General features: G+C 37.2%; 1 pseudogene; it reads left to right on the forward strand.

Moving 5' to 3' along the window:
• LOC127416017 (laminin subunit alpha-2-like) overlaps positions 1 to 14,209 on the forward strand; it is a 336,769-nt pseudogene that overhangs the window by 246,650 nt on the left and 75,910 nt on the right.

The following is a 14,209-nucleotide window of genomic DNA, read 5'->3' on the forward strand; positions in this document are numbered from 1 at the left end:
AGGACTTTTTATTGTTTGGAAATTATTCAAAAAGCAGAGGTGGGGCACATTTTCTCTGTATTGGCTGCTTGAAGAATCTCTTGTTTATGGATCTCGCTTTGATGTGGTTTGTGAAGTCACACCTGGACTGTCTCATATTCTCTGCGGTTTTAAAATGCTGAAGCTATATCAGTTAGTGGATATCAGTGGTCCTGAGTTAAACAACGCTCAGGCAGTGGCATCACGTTTGGGTGTTGCTCAATTTTTCACTGTTTTTTTTTTTTGTTTGTTTTTTTTTAGAGTGTTTAAGATTAAATTATTTGTTCAGTGTTCTTAAATTATTATTTTTGAGCTTTGGAGAGATGTTTTCCTTTAAGAATTGTATTCTTGGCCCACATTATAAGGCAGCTCATAAGATGAAGTCAATTGTTAAACTTTTTAATTGGACAAGCTAAGATGTCCGTTTATATTACTAGGAAATACAAAATAGAAGGCAGAGGAGGGCAAGATGTGGACATGGTTTTTAAGCCAGAGTTCTGATTGATTTTAAGTTATTATGTATTGTTTTTCATTCTGTCTGAAATAAATATCAACTGTTGTCTTGTTTTGCAGGGTAAGTTCACCACAAAAAAAAAAAAAAAAAAGAAAAAGAAAAAAAAATACTGCTTATTCACTCTCATGTAATTCCAAACCTTTATGAATTGCTTTTTTTTTTTTTAAAGAATCTTCACGCAACTCTTTTACATTCCTCTACAGTGCACAGTGACCATGTCTGTCAAGCTCCAAAAAAGTATAATAAAAGTAGTCCATGTGACTCTATAATCCAAGTCTTCTTGAGCCATATGATAGCTCTGTGTGAGGAACATACTGCTCTGACATCTCATACTACATTCTGCATAATCATCATTGCATTATTTGTGAACCTGAACTCAGGTGTGAATGAGATTTCAGACCTTTGCAATTTGTAATTTTCTGTGTGCTCCTCACAAAGCTATCACATGGCTTCAGAAGACTTAGAATATTGCAATGTCTTTGGTTTGGAACAATTTTTGTGTGAACTATTCCTTTGATTTAACATGACTAAGGCAGTTTTACACAGGAAGTGGTGGGTGGCAGGCTTTGCTTATGTTCTTGCCACCTCTCTCATGTGCAGGTGTTTTCCATTCAAACGAGAAGCGGTGCGAAACACGCCAATAGAAGTGCAATTATGACTGCTCCTTACTGCTTCATATCAGATACTGTGTCTCTGAGGCGATTAATGTAAATATTGTATTACTTTTCATATAAGAAAATGTTTTATAACTATAAATATTTTAATACGCTATTTTTTATATTAATATAGATGGTCCATGGCCTGTTTGTATACATCGCACAGTTGTCTATCTTCCAAACATAAGCTATACATGTTTCCATAGTCTATTTTCACCTGGTTCACCGACTTGTCCACTCACAGCTTCCCATGAAACTATTTATAAATGCTCAAAGAATCATTACAAAGGTCAAGAAATTCAGCAACAGCTAGTTTCACTTCGACTGCTGCATCCATTTTGCCGGCTGTCACCTCTCTCTTATTGAAAATAAATAGGGAACATGGGGTGACCGCGTCCCATGTGAAACCACTTTAATGCATGTTATGACAGTATAATTACATATCATATAGCATTAATAGTGTTATTATGCCATTCTGTTGTAACTAGAATTGCCAGCATAACACAGTAGGCGACAAGTGTGAGAGATGTGCTCCAGGGTTTTATGGAGTGGTGCGTGGCTTTCCAGACAACTGCAAACTCTGTGCGTGCCCACTCCTCAACCCCGAGAACAAGTATGTATGTGTGACACAGACCCTTACAAAAATTGTGAGTTCACTGCAAATTTGCTGCAAACTTGCCACAAATTCGCTACAGATCATTTTCACATGCAAATGAGTTTTGCTGCAAACTTACGGCAAATTGTCCATTGTTGCCAAAGGTTTGCTGGATGTTCACCACTACTGTTAAAAAGATGCAAACTTCTGGCAAACATTTGTGGTGACATAACATTTGCATGTGAAAATATTTGCAGCAAGTTTGCAGCTAGTTTAGATTTTTTTTGTAAGGGGATGAACATCCCTTGCTGTTCAGCAGAGCTGATCACACACACACACACACACACACACACACACACACACACACACACACATTTTACCACTGTTAAGTCCACACACTGAAACTTTTCCTCTCGTTCTCTCTCTCAGTTTCAGTCCCAGCTGTCAGACAGAGGGTTTTAATGAATACCACTGCACTGCCTGTCCTGAAGGCTATGAGGGAAAACACTGTGAAAGGTAAATAAATAAAGTTTATAAATGATGTAAAACATGCTATTATTTACATAGCTGAGTCCATTCTGTCAATAAGCGTGCGCTTTCACTGTCATCTGCACTGTTTAATTTGATGCAAATTAAAAGTACACTGTAAAAAGGTGCAAATGTACAGCTGTTATGTTTAAGGTAAAGTGTGTAAATCAGGCATACAGAACATTCCTCCCGTCTGCCTTGTTTGGACAAACTCACACCACTGGTTTAGTCATTAGGCAATTTGTGAATTTAATTTATGCATATAAAAATCTGAATATCACAAAAACAATTTGCAAATAAAACAGTGTTTCCATCCCATGTGTTTAAGAAAACAAAACCATCACTTCTGAGGAAACTGGCACAAAATAGAAATTGAGGCCACTGTGGCACTTTTATTAAATGTAATAAATGACTTGTGTTTCAGAGTGTGCAGACAAAACCCTCTGACAAACTTCTTGTTTTCTAGCATTCAGCGGCACATGTCTTATGTCTGGAAGTGAAAGTATGTCACACAGTTCTGGGAGGTGAAAGTAGACAATCATTTTGATGACAGACTTTGGCATGTGTGAATAACCCAGGCAACATTTGGCACGTTTTTTATGCACATTTTAGAGATTTTATTTGCATCTTGGTTTTTCCATTCAGCATTTTTGTGCAATATCCAAAAATTACTTGATAACGATTAATCTTTGATTATTTCTTTGATGAATCAATTTATCAAATAAAAAGTCAGATTTTATTTCCTGTAATTTATTAACAGTTTATAAAAATATAACTGATTATGCTGTACAAAATATTTTGTGTACAAATTTTTTTTTTTTTAAATATAAATAGTATGATAGAAAGTTTGGAAGCAGCAGGACAATTTAAACAACTCAATTATAAATTATAATAAAGAAAAAAAAAATTGTAAGTGTTGACTGGCAAAAGTTACACAGTTGCAATGTCTTTATTCAATAAATATAAGGGACTGTGCAGTTACTGTTCATCTAAAATATTATTTCTTGCATTATAAGTGGTAAAGACAGTTTCACAAATAGAAATATGCGCCTGATTTTGAATTCATAACTATAGGAATTATTAACTATTATAAAATAAATGTAAACGTCCGTATTTTTTACATATTTTTTTCTTTTCTTTTTTTTAATGCTACAGTAAAAAAATGTGAATTGGTTAAAGTGTAGTTACCTTAAAATAAACTGTAAAAAACATACATGTAATTTAACAATAAAATATTCACAAATTTGATTTTTTTAATGTAAAAAGTATAATTTTACTGTATAATTAAAAGTAAAAATCTATACTATGTTTAACAAGAAAATACATGTACTACAGTAAACAATTTTTTCAATATGGTGAAAAACAATAATCGGGCATTCCCAGAAGTCCCTACGTGACCCATCACACATTTCAGTATATTTTATGGGAATAGTTATGTTTCTTCTTATTTTTAATATCAGTTATGTACATTGGGTTGTTCTGTGTTTATGTAGTTTAGTTCATGTTTATTGCATTATTTTGGTGTCACATGTGTTACTCTGATGGTGTTTTGTGTTCGTGTTTGTCTCTACATGTGTATTAATTATTACTCTTGGAAAAGTCACTCTTGATAAACTTTGTCATCATGTGGCCTTTTGTAGTTACTACGGTGATTTACAATACATTATAAAGTGAAAAGAAGACATATATAGTTCCAGAAGGTTAGTAAATCAAGTTTATATCATTTAATAATCTAAACAGTAGTGAACCATAAAACATACAGGCATCAAAATTACATCCTGTAGAGCCTGAAACATGGTCACGGTATTTTGCCAGTATTCTATGGTCAATTTAACTGATTCTTTTTTCTTTTTTTTTTTTTTTTTTTTACAGTTTATAGAAAATAACAGTAACGTGTAATGTATATGCTGGAGCGAAACAACTCTGAAGCGCATTAAACACCTGATGCGGCAATTGGTCCACATTAAACTGAATGCTTATGATCTTCTTTGAAGTGTTTATAAAGTGCTCTCATGCATCATGTTTTTTCGCTTCAACTTGTATCCGGTATTTTTCAAACAAGTTTATCATGCAAAAAAAATAAAAATTCACTATTATAAAGTGGCATGATCATTGACAGCGTCTCTGTGCATGCACATATTCAACTAATCTCTAATTAAATTTGTTGTTGATTATTTTCATTATCAATTATTGACCATTTAGCATCTAGGACTGGAACTATCCTCTTAATAAAGTTTTTAAATTGCAGTAGCCTTTATAGTGTACTTTATTCTATTCTCCTCTCCGCAGGTGCTCTCCTGGTTTCCATGGTAATCCGAACGTGGTGGGAGGCTGTTGTGAGGAGTGTAAGTGTGACACTTATGGTGCATTTCCCACGCCGTGTGACACACGCTCTGGGCAGTGCCAGTGTTGTCCTGGTGCCAGTGGACTCAAGTGTGACCAGTGCATGGAGAGGCATGTGTGTGGCCCTGAGGGCATCGTGTGTACGTATGGCAACTGCACTAACACACTCACTTTAACATGCAGTTCAAGATTCAAGTGCTTTTAAAGGGGCCATCTTAAAGGAACAGTACACCCAAAAATGAAAATTCGAAAATATACGACTTTCTTCTATGGAACACAAAAGGATAAATGGTGAAGAATGTACAGGCCGGTCTATTCCACATAATTAAAGTGAAAGGGTACTAAAATGACAAACAAAGCACCATTAAAGTGTGATAAAGGTATCATGCATTATATTTCAAACCTTCCGAAGCCATAAGTCGGATAGACAACTTTGATGACCCTTTTTCCCCCTGAAGTTATGATGTCAGTGAAGGTTTCTTGCATCACAAACAGTCAGAGTTTAGTTTTTCACAACAAAATTCCAGTCTCTCTCTGATAATTACAATTAAACAGGCAGTTTTTGCTACTGTACCTTTAAGACTTCTATATGTAAATGACTTTTATGTTTGACTAAGTTTATCCGTTTTTTTTGTTTTTTTGTTGTTGTTGTTGTTTTTTATTCTACCAAAAAACGACACTAATAATGAAGAAGAGATGCAGCCAAAACAAATAAATAGACAGATTTCCTGACACAAAATTACTGTTTACTTTTCGTATAATTGTTGACTGCTAATTTTCTCGACTAGGAAAGATCAAACTTCATTGCTGTGATGTCTGTGGTAGGCATCTGCTCCTCACAACTGTGTTTGAAATGATGTCTTTAAGCAGTTATGTGTTTTAGGATGATTGTGTTGTTTGACTGGGCAGATTTAATAATTATGCATGTGTCTATGTTTTGTTTTTTTTCTCTCTCTCTGTGACTTCTGTTGTGAAATTCCACTATCCTACATCCAACATGTACAGTATGTTCAGCTCTCTGTATCATGCATATAAGTGTGTAACGGGCTTTGACAAGCATCTCGGGGTGTCAAAGGCCACCAACAGCTTAAGCACTTAAACATTGACCTAAATAATTTAGAGAACATAATGGTTTGTTAAATAATGACACCGAAAATAATTTAGACTCATCCCTTAGTTTGTTGAAACAAAACAAAAAATATGTTTACCATAAAACACTTACAGTGGAAGTCTATGGGGCAAGGCATTGTATCGGAATAAACGTTAATTCGATCGATGACATGATGCTCATTTTTTAAACTATTAAATTATTCAAAAATACATTACAAAGGTAATTAACACAAAACAATGGCTTGAATACACATCTACTTTGATGAACATATTTTAAACTACTGAGTTCAGTCATTTTTTTTTTTTTTTTATATCGAAAATGTGATATGGTGTAACCGTCAGGAAATAATAAATAAAAAATAAATTCATTAAAAAGCTGAAATAAATAATAAAAAAGACATGTTGGCATGACACTAGTGCAGGGTGTTTTTTATAATTATTATTTCTTTTTTTTAAAAAAAGCAGTGCAACTTTTTTGTGGTGTATTTACATAATTTTAGTTATTTTTTTATTGTAAAAAATGCTATAAATGTTTTCGTTTAAATGTTTTTTAATACCTTTTACTACCACATATATATATATATATATATATATATATATATATATATATATATATATATATATATAATTTTTATTTTTTCTTGTAAAAAATACTATAAATCTTTAAAAAAACAATTTGAACTCATGGACTCAAAATCATGGACTCAAAGATTATATTTCTACAAACTTAACACATGTTTTAAACTACATTTTTAAAATATTTATAATTTGTATCACCTTGGACAACCTTATTTGTCAATGACCAATGGAATAATAATATAAGTACTTATAATACAAGCTTCATATTTTTGCTTGTATTGTATTTATCTTTTCATGTCTTTTTCACACCTTTACTCGTTCAGTTTTTCGTGTGAAAACACCTTCGCAGGAAATCTTAATAGCTAAATTTTTTTAAGAGGTTAAATCGAGCACTGATTTCTGTCCGTGGTGAAAGCCACACACTCTGCTTGGTGTTTTTTTTTTTTTTTTCTTTTTTTTTTTACTCCCACTATCGCTCGTGGCATATCAAACACTCATAATAGGCTGCCAGGAGCTGTTTCACACTCTGTGTTAAATTTCACGCTTGAGAAGTCCTGCTCCCCGGAGTTTCCGCCTCGCTCGCATTTAATCTAGAGAGACAGTGAGAGAAAGAGAGAGGTGCTCGGGGACATGGCTACTTCCAAGTGTGCTTCCTCAGAACAGGTAGATGATGATGAGGGAGGAATATTGGATGAGTGGAAGTGATGTTTTGATAGGGGAGGATGGGAGACAAAAGGCATTCTTGCCTCAGGATCTGTCCATCCTTGGACATTAACATGCTTGTTCACACACACGACACTGTAAATGCATGCAACAAGCACTGGCAGACAATGTAAGTGACCAGTAATGTGTTGCGTCACATAGTGGTGAAACGGCTTGAGTCTGTCTACTCTGGAAACTCCATGTTTTCACTGAATGTTCACTAACACAGACCAAACATGCGTTGCTAACAAATTTCTACGTAAAGACTACAGCAGCTGTCTGCTTAATTACACTTCATTCGACAAGTGTATAAACTGTTAATGAAGCAGACAACCATTGCAGTCCTTATATACAGCCATGTGTCAACACACCTGGAGACCCTTGCATTGGGAGTTGCACTTCGTCCAGCTGTGTTTGATCGTAAGAACGCATCCTCATCTTGTGTGTCTGCTGTCATTAAGTGTGTTTGTTGTCTGTACAGCTGGAGTTGCGCTTACAGACCCCTGCTGACTGAGACTCACAAAAACATTAAGGTGGTACTTCAAGCTTGAAATGATCCGATGGTAGGAAAATAAATATTACGGTCCGGGGGAGTGATTAATTCCGTTACATTTTTAAATAAGTTATCATTAATCACACTGATTTAACACGTTAAATTGACAGACAAATTGATTTAATTTTAAATGTAAATAGAATCTTTTGGATTACATTTTAAAAGTAATCTAGTCTGATTGCTTTTGGATTTCTTTTGGATTACTAATTCTTGTTTATTTAATTTCACATGCATTTAAGCAAGATAAGCTTGTACCATTTTGACATAATGTTGTTTAAATACATTAAATAAAACTTAATGGATTAAAATATGAGAATTGATATGATTTTTTGTGGGTGTGTTTTACTCACTATTTGTCTGTTTCTGAGTAAATCAAAAAGGCACTTAAAATGTTCTTACTCTGGAATTTTTTGCATTACATACACCATTCATGTGTAGTAACATATCAGACCAGTCTTAAAAGTTGTTGCAAAAGTGCATTTATTTACATTTTTGAAGCTGAGTTCAAAAGCAATTCGCGAAACTAAAACCAACTTAAATACATTAATGCAACTGGTTCAGCATGTATGTGTGGATTACCACTCCAACTTCAGTGTAATTATGGCTGGTGGCTAGTATCAAGTCTGCGTGTGCAATGAAAAAATATTATAAAGAAGAATTAAAGGAATTAATAAATTAAGAGCAATTTACTGCCTTTGCCCGATTAATACGTAATTATGTAATCCATAAAAAATCAAATGTAATCTGATTATGAGAATTTAAAAATTTAATTTAATCTACTTAGTACTTAATTTAATTAAGTACTTGATTTTGTAATCTGATTATGTAATACAGATTACATGTAATCAGTTACTACACAGCACTGTATATAAACTCAGCAAAAAAAGAAACATCCCTTTTTCAGGACATTGTATTTTAAAGATAATTTTGTAAAAATCCAAATAACTTTACAGATCTTTATTGTGAAAGGGTTTAAACAATGTTTTCCAATTAACCATAAACAATTAATGAACATGCACCTGTGGAACGGTCGTTAAGACACTAACAGCTTACAGACGGTAGGCAATTAAGGTCACAGTTATAAAAACTTAGGACACTAAAGAGACCTTTCTACTGACTCTGAAAAACACCAAAATAAAGATGCCCAGGGTCCCTGCTCATCTGTGTGAACGTGCTTAGGCATGCTGCATGGAGGCATGATGATTGCAGATGTGGCCAGGGCAATAAATTGCAATGTCTGTACTGTGAGACACCTAAGACAGCGCTACAGAGAGACAGGAAGGACAGCTGATCATCCTCGCAGTGGCAGACCACATGTAACAACACCTGCACAGGATTGGTACATCCAAATATCACACCTGCGGGACAGGTACAGGATGGCAACAACAACTGCCTGAGTTACACCAGGAACGCACAATCCCCCCATCAGTGCTCCGACTGTCCGCAATAGGCTGAGAGAGGCTGGACTGAGGGCTTGTAGGCCTGTTGTAAGGCAGGCCCTTACCAGACATCACCGGCAACAACATCGCCTATGGGCATAAACCCACCTTCGTTGGACCAGACAGGACTGGCAAAACGTGCTCTTCATTGACAAGTCGCGGTTTTGTCTCACCAGGGGTGATGGTCGGACTCGCATTTATCGTCGAAGAAATGAGCGTTACACTGAGGCCTGTTCTCTGGAGCGGGATTGATTTGGAGGTGGAGGGTCTGTCATGGTCTGGGGTGGTGTGTCACAGCATCATCGGACTGAGCTTGTTGTCACTGCTGTGTGTTACAGGGAAGACATCCTCCTCCCTCATGTGGTACCCTTCCTGCAGGCTCATCCTGACATGACCCTCCAGCATGACAATGCCACCAGCCATACTGCTCATTCTGTGCATGATTTCCTGCAAGACAGGCATGTCAGTGTTCTGCCATGGCCAGAGAAGAGCCCGGATCTCAGTCTCATTGAGCACATCTGAGACCTGTTGGATCAGAGGGTGAGGTCTAGGGCCATTCCCCCCAGAAATGTCCGGGAACTTGCAAGTGCCTTCGTGGAAGAGTGGGGTAACATCTCACAGCAAGAACTGGCAAATCTGGTGCAGTCCATGAGGAGGAGATGCACTGCAGTACTTAATGCAGCTTGTAACCACACCAGATACTGACTGTTACTTTTGATTTTGACCCTGAAACTTGTTCAGTTTATGTCTTAGTTGTTGAATCTTTTTATGTTCATACAAATATTTACACATAAAAGCAGTTGAAAGTGAAAGGACGTTTCTTTTTTTGCTGAGTTTATGTGTGTGTGTGTGTGTGTGTGTGTGTATGTACAGTTGTGCTCAAAAGTTTGCATACCCTTGGAGAATTGGTAGTATATGTACCATTTTTAAAGAAAACATGAGTGAGCAGGCAAAACACATTTCTTTTATTTCTTATGGGATTGAAATTCAACTGTAGGTTATAACAGAATGGCACAATCATAAAACAAAACATGGCAACAAAGCAAAAAATGAAATGACCCCTGTTCAAAAGTTTGCATACCCTTAGTTCTTAATACTATGTATTGCCCCCTTTAGCATCAATGACAGCGTGCAGTCTTTTGTAATAGTTGCCTATGAGGCCCCAAATTCTTGCAGGTGGTATAGCTGCCCATTTGTCTTGGCAAAATGCCTCCAGCTCATGCAAAGTCTTCGGTCGTCTTGCATGAACCGCACTTTTGAGATCTCCCCAGAGTGGCTCGATGATATTAAGGTCAGGAGACTGTGATGGCCACTCCAGAACCTTCACCTTTTTCTGGAGTGTCAACTTGGCCTTGTGCTTAGCGTCATTGTTGTGCTGGAAAGTCCAAGAGCATCCCATGCGCAGCTTTTGTGCAGAAGAATGCAAATTGCCTGCCACTGTTTTCTGATAACATGCTGCATTCATCTTGCCATCAATTTTCACAAGATTCCCCATGCCTTTAGGGCTCACACACCCCCAAAACATCAGTGAGCCACCACCATGCTTCACAGTGGGGATGGTATTCTTTTCACTATAGGCCTTGTTGAGCCCCCTCCAAACATAGCGCTTATGGTTGTGACCATAAAGCTCTATTTTGGTCTCGTCACTCCAAATTACAGTGTGCCAGACTGGCATTTTCAAGGCTTTGGATATCTTTTTATATCCTTTTCCATCTTTATAAAGTTCCATTACCTTGTTACGCAGGTCTTTTAACAGTTCTTTTCTGCTCCCCATGGCTCAGTATCTAGCCTGCTCAGTGCATCCACGTGAGAACCTACAAACTCTTTATACACTGTTTATGACTGTTTATAGACAGACACTAATTGCAATTTAAAAAGCCACAGGTGTGGGAAATTAACCTTTAATTGCCATTTATACCTGTGTGTGTCACCTTGTGTGTCTGTAACAAAGCCAAACATTCAAGGGTATGTAAACTTTTGATCAGGGCCATTTGGGTGATTTCTGTTATCATTATGATTTAAAAAGGAGCCAAACAACTATGTGATAATAAATGGCTTAATATGATCACTACCCCTAAATAAAAGTTTTTTGCATGATCAGTCATATTTTCAAAATCAATGCCAAAATTTCACAATTTTTGCCAGGGTATGCAAACTTTTGAGCACAACTGTGTGTGTATATATATATATATATATATATATATATATATATATATATATATATATATATATGTATATATGCAGCCGCGGCCCGTGCATTTTAAGTATAGGCCTTCAATGCGATTCATGCCATTAAGAAAACACAGTTTCACAATGAATAAGATGCCGTATGACTATCATTCATTCTGTTGCAGTCAACTAATATTACCAGTTGACATTTTAAAAACACATCCACGCACAAAAGCCAGAACCAAGGAGGTCTAATACCAAGAAAAAGCTCTCTAATAATATTTGCGATTTTACATTTTGCTTGCAATAAATTTTGTTTCGTCAGGGTACATGGTTACTTTTCAAAACTTGATCCGACACTGAATGCTCCAGCAGCCTAATTTACACTTAGAAAACCCCTGATGTTGCTACAACAATGCAAAAAGCACTTAAATTTGCTTGAAGTGAAAATCAGTCCTCCTTTCCTGTTTAATTAATCAATCGCACAATCATGCAGAACATCTTTGGTTTTTAAATCCATAAGGATCTCTTTCTCAGCGGCAATAACAGCAGTGATGACAGCCGACTCATCAGCAAGATCTCGTGCTCTTCACTTTCAGATTACGTACATCACTTAAAGCATGATTGCGTCACTCAAGGCCAGCTAGAAGGCCTCAGCTGGGACATATCCTAAAGATCACACCCACCAAGAACAAATCAATCAGTCTGATTGGCTGATGAATCTGACAGTCTGACTTTAAATGCCTATTCACTGCAGTGTTGAGGGATTCTGTGGAAATTCTGAAGGCCTGACGGGGTAGAGCTCAGACTCACACGCTGCTTCGGCTAAGGAGCACGCTTCGGACATGCGAGTTGTCACACTTTGCTTGTAAGCATAGAGGAATAAATTCTGATTGGATAAACTTTTAGTTTTTTGCTATTTGTTTGTAGATGAATTAGGAGTGGGAAGTGATTGAAAATACATATGCAAAAAGGTCAATGAGAATGAAAGGATGAAACAATATTTGTTTATTAGGCATGTTACGCCAGCAGAGAAGGCTTTGCTGGCCCTGAGAAATTGCCACTGTATATATATATATATATATATATATATATATATATATATATATATATATATATATATATATATATATATATATATATACCGATTTTGGATTACTGTTTTGCTCTGTTTGCCTGGTTGGACTGATTACCTGTGTAATGACTACTTTGCCTGCTTCAACGATTATGTCTCTGCCTTGTGTCTTGGATTTGTTTGCTGATTGTAATAAACTTCTTGCATATGGATTCTACCTTCGCCTCCATGTCGAGTCCCTTACAGAATACTTCGCCACCAATGATTCCATCAGAAGTTTCTCAGCTCCAGGCTGCATTCGCTCATCAGAGTGAACTGCTCAAAAGTTTCCAGGAACAACTGAACCACCTAAGAGCTGAAAATAAGAACCTCACCTGCTATATCCGTTCTCTTCCATCTCCACAAGCTACACCAGTAAGATTCGCTCTTCCTGATAAGTTTGATGGCTCGCCAGAGAAATGTAAGGGATTTTTACATCAATGTCAAGTATATTTCTCCAATCAACAAGAGTCATTCAGTCAGGAGTCCAAGAAATGTGCATTTATAATGACATTACTTACCGGTATAGCACTAGACTGGGCCTCAGCTGTTTGGGAGAGTGATAATCGGATTCAAACGTCATTTGATTACTTTGCTTCCCAGATCTATGAAGTGTTTGAATACACAGAGGGAGGTAAAGATGTCTCTGTTCAGCTGCTTCATGTACGCCAGTGTTCACGTTCTGCAGCTGACTTTGCCATACACTTCAGGACATTAGCAGCCCAAAGTGAATGGAATGAGATTGCACTCAAGACTGTGTTCAGAAAGGGACTGAACTACAATTTGCAGGCCGAACTCTCATGTAAGGGTGAGGATTCAACACTCATTGAATTCATTTCGTTGGCAGTAAGGATTGATAATTTACTGCGCAATTCACCATGCTCAAAGATTATCTCCAAGTCACAACCATCAGTCCATAGTCAAGTCCAGGCATGCCCCGAAGCTCCTGAACTGATGCAGATCACCTATACCAGAGTTTCTGATGAAGAACACGATCATCTTCATCGGGAGCGACTGTGTTATTACTGTGGTGAAAGGAATCATCGAAACTCCACATGCCCTCACAAAGGCAAGAAATATCAAGAATCCAGAACTATCGTGAGTACCATGAACATTTCATCTCCCACACACCACAGTTTCTCTCTTCCCATTGTGCGCTCCTTTGATGATAAACTGAAATCTGTTTCTGCGCTCGTCGACTCAGGGGCTGCTGTGAATTTAATCCCTACATATCCCTACAGTACCTTGTATACCCACCATTTACATTACTGCTGTGACTAATGTACCTATAGGCACAGGCATCACTCACCAAACTGTTCCAGTGACACTACGGGTTGAATTGTTTCACACTGAGATCATATCTCTCTATGTCATCAACTCGCCCAAGTATCATCTCATCCTGGGTCACCCATGGCTGGCTATCCATGATCCCATCATCTCCTGGAACCAGGGTGAGTTAAAACAATGGTCAGATTATTGTCAGTCTAATTGTCTTCATGTCACAGTCACCATGCCATGTTTGAATACCATCATTGAAAGTCCTGAGAACCAAGCTCAAGTCCAGGTCCCGAGGGAATATTCTGAATTCTCCGAGGTATTCGGCAAAATCAAGGCTACACAATTACCCCCTCATCATCCATGGGACTGCGCTGTTGAGTTACTACCCAATATGGCACCTCCTAGGAGCAAAGCCTATCCATTGTCAAGACCTGAAACCATGGCCATGGAGACTTACGTCGAAGAGGCTTTAGCTTCAGGGTTCATTACTCCTTCCACCTCACCAGCTCCAGCAGACTGCTTCTTTGTTGAGAAGAAAGATGGAGGGCTCTATCCATGCATTGACTACCATGGATTGAACACACGGTACCCACCCATAAGTACAGGTACCC

Source organism: Myxocyprinus asiaticus, chromosome 25 (genome assembly GCF_019703515.2).
Source record: "Myxocyprinus asiaticus isolate MX2 ecotype Aquarium Trade chromosome 25, UBuf_Myxa_2, whole genome shotgun sequence".
In the NCBI taxonomy this organism is placed as follows: domain Eukaryota; kingdom Metazoa; phylum Chordata; class Actinopteri; order Cypriniformes; family Catostomidae; genus Myxocyprinus; species Myxocyprinus asiaticus.